Source organism: Beta vulgaris, chromosome 1 (genome assembly GCF_026745355.1).
Source record: "Beta vulgaris subsp. vulgaris cultivar EL10 chromosome 1, EL10.2, whole genome shotgun sequence".
Lineage (NCBI taxonomy): Eukaryota > Viridiplantae > Streptophyta > Magnoliopsida > Caryophyllales > Amaranthaceae > Beta > Beta vulgaris.
In genome coordinates, this window is record NC_079202.1 from 41,394,084 (window position 1) to 41,400,842 (window position 6,759).

At 40.1% G+C, this 6,759-nt stretch overlaps 1 long non-coding RNA gene across 2 annotated transcripts; it reads right to left on the reverse strand.

Moving 5' to 3' along the window:
* Window positions 1–1,444: 1,444 nt before the first annotated feature.
* Window positions 1,445–3,209, reverse strand: LOC130590873 (uncharacterized). Of its 2 annotated transcripts, XR_008968625.1 has the most exons (3): window positions 3,060–3,209; window positions 2,546–2,602; window positions 1,445–1,616 (listed from the first exon to the last, which is right to left on the reverse strand). It is a non-coding gene; the product is annotated as an uncharacterized LOC130590873 (long non-coding RNA). The 2 variants fall into 2 exon arrangements; XR_008968624.1 differs by lacking the exon at window positions 2,546–2,602.
* Window positions 3,210–6,759: the final 3,550 nt, after the last annotated feature.

A 6,759-nucleotide genomic window follows, 5' to 3' on the forward strand; every position in this document is an offset into this window, starting at 1 on the left:
ATCAAAATAATTCTAATCCGTAGCCTCTCCGGCAACGACGCCAAAAACTTGTTAGGGTTATATTTTAAATACCGCAAGTGTACAGTGTCATAGCACATACTGGTCGAACTCAGGGAGGTGCAAGAATAGTCATTACTTGATTCTAGATTATAAAATAGTTACACAATCCAAAAGTGAAGAATAAACTATGAACTAAGAATAAACTAATGATAAAATTGAACAACTTTGTGAATAAAATAATTAAAACACTAAGGTTAAGCATCACCACTAATATAGATTGATCAAAACATAACTCGCTTCCCAATTATTCAATTATAACTTAGGTGAGATTGACATTCCCTTATGACTTAGCAATAGAGCACAATTGCGAACTGAAACTAGATCCTAAGTAATCTATCACTACCTAAAGTTCACTTTCATGATAACAAAAGGCCTAACCAATGTGTACATCTCCCATTTTCATGACCTACATACACAATTAGAAGCATTAAGAGCCAATGTCAAAAAAAAACCCAATTCCAATTCTCGCCTATTCTCATGGAAGAAGTTGAATTAATGACAAGGTGATCCTAACTAAGACCCAACTTTCGTTGATAATCTCAATTGAGAGAATAACAATTTAGCAATCAAACATATAATCCTAATCCCTAATCCAACTCTCATTGACAATATAAATTAGGTATAAATGAGACGCACAATTGACTACAATAACAACCTTGTCAAACCCTAAGTCTATAATTCAATAAAACGGGAATTAGAGCGACAATTTACATGATCAATTAATAATAGGGCTCAACATAACCTTAGATAGAAAAACTACTCACTAATCATAGCATATAAAACAATAAATAAAATCAAAGACATGATTAAGAAGATCAAAAGGAGAAGAAAGAGTAAAACTTATTGATAACGCTTGAATCGTAGAGAATTCCAAAATGCTTGATCAAGCTAATCTTCAAAACTCTCCAATGTTTTTCTAAAAACTGAATTTAGGGCTAAAACTAATAATAACGTGCATAACTGAATAATAAGAAACATCCCCTATTTATATTTATCGAGAAAAAGGAACTAAAAAAATAAATAGCGCTTCAGTTGTATATGCTTCGAGTTTTGTAAGGCAAAGGCCTAAGTGAGCCCATAAAGTAGGCTCAATCTTGTATCGTTGTGGGTTTTGAAACCCAAGATTTTATGTATGGACTCGTAATGAAGTCCTTATTACGATAGGCCTAGACTTGGAGTTGCCTATTTTTTTTGGGTGGACCAGTGATTAATCCCCCAGTAAGATGGAGTTGATGATGTACTGTAACACCCCCAAAATCCACACGCGTCTACCACTGCTACGTCGCGTCGACCTCGGGGGCGTTACCGCCGCGATGGAACGCAAGGCATAATAAGAGTTAACGATAACTTAAAACATTAATTTGAAAACTAAAATGCAGCGGAATTAAAATATAAATACAACTCGGGAATCATCAATGACCCCTTTCATTCAAACCACAAACCATATATAAGTCTTAGAAAAACCAATAATACTTATTTCAAAATGCTTTAAATGTAAATACCCAAGCCTAGTCCCCGTATGCTCGAGATTATGCAGCAGCACCAGCACACCTAGTCTTCTCCCCATTGTAGCATCAATGGTTCATCGCAGTTCATCAAACACATAATAACACACAATCAGCTATGCTGAGTACGTAATGAACCATAGAATACATGTAAACATAAATGATGCACACATGAACAATCTTAAGCATGATGCTACACTATGTTACATCCTTTAACCTTTAATCTTTAATTGGCATCGAACGGGCACCATCATCTTACTAGAATCATACGGGCTACTGAATCCTTAACAGACACTAGGTCTGTTAGATGAAATGCAAATACGGTTTTGTTCGGTCACACCCATCACCTTAGTATGCATACCCCCAAGATCGAACGGAACCTTCCGCCTACTTGAGTGTCAAAAATATAAGGACACTACTGTCGTCACAGTAGGCCTGCGTAGGAGCGTAGGACAAGTCCCACACTCCCCCCATCGTTCATCACTTGTAGGGAGTCCAGCTATAATATATTGCCATAATTCATTTTAATATTAACCATTAATTTCATAACCACATATAGTCATTTACCTGTTCTATTAGTTACAATGCTCAAATCGTATCTCTTGTAACACTCTTGTTACACTATGGATACATAGAATCATTTACCTGTTCTCTTCATTAAAATGCTCAAATCATATCTCTTGTAACACTCTTGTTACACTATGGATACATAGAATCATTTACCTGTCCTCTTAGTTACAATGCTCAAATCATATCTTTTGTAACAACCTTGTTACACTATGGATAGATTAAAAATGCTCTTGTTTATACTACGATAGAATTACGCATTTCAGTGCAACATATCGATTTCAATTACAAATGTCTAACCAGACAATGTCAATCAATCAAACGTTCCCTATCATGCTTCTAGGTTCCAATAACATAGATTGCAACCTAATCATGAAACTAATACTTGGGATTAAACTGGTACGCGTACGTACCTTGTAACGAAGAATTTTCGCTGTCTTAATCGAACGTTCCGCTTATGAAATTGGGACCTAAACCGTTAAATAAAAGCTTTAGTGTTACGTCGTTGGTAATATTAACAACTACTACGTAACTAAGACTATACGGTTTAATAATTCGAAGTAAACGATAACTAAACCCCTTGTTTGTGATTTTTCGTTACTTTTCTATTATAAATAGTATAACGTCTTTTAGAGGTTAAGGTTAGTGAACATACTAATATTAGTTAGTGTCATTAGTCCACTATCTTTACCAAACCAATTAAATTATAAGTCCAATCCAGTATTATGTCCAAAATCTTATGTCCAAAACTCTAAGGTCCAATCCAGTATTATGTCCGAAAGTCAGATCCGCAATTATACTCAGATCAGTAAAATAAACTCATTAACTTGAATTATTAATTAACTAATTATAATTTAACATAACTATGAAAACATAAATTATAATTAAACTTAATATAATATATTCAATATATTAAATGTTTTATACCGTTAAGCTCGCCGGAAATCAAGTTCCGGCGACCGATTTCCGGCAACGGCACACAACCCCGCGCTCTACCACAGCAGCCGCACGGCTACGCTCGAACCAGCCCTCGATTCGCACAGCAGCAGCCTCGCGCACGCTTCTAGCTTCGTCGCACAACTCGCACAGCAGCGGCCTCGCGCCAGATCTCTCGTCGCTCGCAGCCCTCGCACGTCGTCGCTCGCAGCCCTCGCACGAGGACCTGCTCGCTCGTCTCACGCACCCTCGTCGCGCGCTTGAGCTTGCGTCCTGCCCTCACTCACACACTCGCTCGCACTCCCTTCGCACCAACCGCTCGCTCGCCACCTTCGATCCGCCCTCGACTCGCTCGTCTCACACAACCCTTCGCGACACCTTCACTCGCGCGCTCGTCACTCCGCACCCACAGCACGTCACCCGTCACGCCACCTCGACGGTGAAGCATTTAGGGGAGTGACAAGAGAGGGAGAGAGAGAAGCTGAGGGGCGAGCGAGAGGGGAGGAGAACAGAGAGAGAGGAAGAAGAGACGAACGAGAGAGAGAGAGAGGAGAGAAGAAAGGTAGGTGACGGCTGAGGAAGGAGAGGAAGAGATTTAGGGTTTTGAAATTTTCTCCTCTTCCTTTCCTTTTATAACCTTCTAAAAGTGGTAACTCTAGATCGGTGAATCGGTTTAACCTTTTATAAATCCGAAATTAACACAACCGACTCGTATTAATATTATTTTATTCTTATATTCTGTAAATATATAAATACCTTTTTATTAACTTCTTTATATTTTCTTAATTATTACGAATTAATTCCAAAAATACGGAGTATTACAGGCTTTCCCCCTTAAAAGAAGTTTCGTCCCGAAACTTGGAGGTAGCCAGTCTTAACGACGATCTTTTGCACTTCTAAGTCCCAAAATTTCATAAGCGTTTTCTAACGTTCGCACAACAGATCAGCAATAATTACAAATAACTATCATAATTAACATACTTTAGGGTGAAAGCGCGAAATTCTATCGCATTCTTCCCCCTTAAAAGAAAAGTTACGTCCCCGTAACTCACGTACCTCTTGAAAAAGCTCAGGGTACTTCAGACGCATTGCATCTTCGGCTTCCCAGGTGGCTTCTTCAGTATTTTGATTTCTCCACAACACTTTGACAATTCTGATGTCCTTATTCCTCGTACTACGCACTTTGCGGTCTAGATTGGACAGGTTTCTCCTCATAGGATAAGGTTTCGTCTATTTCGACATTTTCCGGTTCAAGTACATGTGACTCATCCGGTACGTATCTCCGGAGTTGGGATACGTGAAACACATTATGGACCCTTTCTAAGTTATTGGGCAAATCTAGGCGATAAGCAACTTTGCCTACTCTCGCCAGAATCTCATATGGTCCTATGAATTTAGGGCTTAGCTTCCCCTTTTTCCCGAATCGCATCACTCCTTTCATTGGAGACACCTTAAGCAATACTTTTTCCCCGACTTCGTAATTCTCATCCCTTCGCTTCTGATCCGCATAGGATTTCTGCCTGTCCTGTGCAGCCTTAATCTTTTCTTGAATGAATCGCACCTGATCCATTGTCTCCTGAATCATCTCAGGTCCTAACACCACAGTCTCACTAATGTCGTTCCAACACAAAGGGCTACGACACTTTCTCCCATATAGTGCTTCAAATGGTGCCATCTTAATACTAGCATGGTAGCTGTTGTTGTATGAGAATTCTATGAGGTCCAAATGGTCTTCCCATGATCCTTGGTATTCTAAGGCACACGCTCTAACATGTCCTCTAAGGTCTGAATAGTTCTTTCGGTTTGACCGTCTGTAGCTGGGTGAAAAGCTGTACTCATCAATAGCTCACTACCAAAAGCTTCCTGAACCTTTTTCCAGAAATTCGAAAGGAATCGCGAATCTCTATCTGATACTATACTCGTGGGTACTCCATGCAATCGAATGACATTTTTCACATAGGCCTTGGCTAAGGCTTCCATACTCCACGTATCTTTCATAGGTATGAACCTTGCTGTTTTGGTTAGTCTTTCTACTATCACCCATATGGTATTATTGCCTCCCCGACTCCTAGGTAAGGCTACAACGAAATCCATGGATATCGAGTCCCATTTCCATGTCGGAATGTCTAAAGGTTGAATCTTTCCTTGAGGTCTCTTGTGTTCACTTTTGACTTTCTGGCATGTTAGACATTTTGAAACAAATTCAGCTACTGCTCTTTTCATCCCAGGCCACCAGAACATCTTCTTGAGGTCCTTATATAACTTATCTCCCCCTGGGTGGACGGAATAAGTCGTGTTATGACCCTCACCCATTATCTTTTGTTTCAATTCTTCACATTTTTGTGGCACCACCACCTACCCTTATATCTTATGCTTCCATCCTCATGGATCGCAAACCCTTCTGCTTTTCCCTCCTTAACTTTGCTTTGACTCGCTCAAGCTTCACATCCCCAGGTTGATTTTCTCTTATTTCGTCTAGAAAGTTGGGCTCGATGGTTAAGGCACTCAGCAATCTTTCTACCTCCCCTTCATGAACAACTTCTATCTGGAGTCTAGAAAACCTCACAAAGTTTGTCGGCAACGACTAATGTATTCAGGCTATGGCTAGACTTGCGACTTAACACATCAGCAACGACGTTGGCTTTACCCTCATGGTACTGGATGTCTAAGTCATAGTCCTTGATGAGCTCTAACCATCTGCGTTGTCTCATATTAAGGTCTTTCTGGGTGAAGATGTATTTGAGACTTTTGTGATCCGTGAAGATTCGACAAGTCACCCCGTAAAGGTAGTGTCTCCAGATTTTTAGGGCAAACACTATTGCGGCCAATTCTAAGTCGTGTGTTGGGTAATTGACTTCATACGGCTTCAACTGCCGAGACGCATAAGCTATGACCTTCCCATTTTGCATAAGAACACAACCCAACCCATTCTTGGACGCATCACTATACACATCATATCCCTCATTCCCATTAGGCAAGGTTAGGACAGGGGCTGATGTTAACCTTTCTTTGAGCGTTTGAAAGGCTTTCTCACTGTCCTCATTCCAGTTAAACCTACAATCCTTCTTCATCAAAGTGGTCATGGGCTTTGCTATTTTGGAGAAGTCTTTCACAAATCTCCTATAGTAACCGGCTAAACCCAAGAAACTTCTTATGTCTGTGACATTCTTTGGAGTAGGCCATTCACTCACGGCTTTGATCTTTGCAGGATCGACTGACACACCCTCCTTGGAGACAAAGTGACCCAAAAATGACACTCTTTCCAACCAAAATTCACATTTTCGAAAACTTCGCATATAGTTGGTTATCCCTAAGTGTCTGCAAAATGACTCTCAAATGACCCTCATGGTCCTCCTTGCTCCTAGAATAGATCAGTATATCGTCTATGAACACAACGACAAATTTTCGAGGTAGGGTCGAAAATCCGATTCATAAGGTCCATGAAAACTGCAGGTGCATTAGATAACCCAAAAGGCATTACCGTAAACTCATAGTGGCCATATCTAGTCCTGAAAGCAGTCTTAGGTATATCATGATCAACAATCCTCAATTGATGGTAACCTGACCTTAATCTATTTTGGAGAACATCCCCACACCCTGAAGTTGGTCGAACAAGTCATCAATCCTAGGCAATGGGTACTTGTTTTTCACAGTGACATTGTTCAACTCTCGATAGTCTATACACAACCTC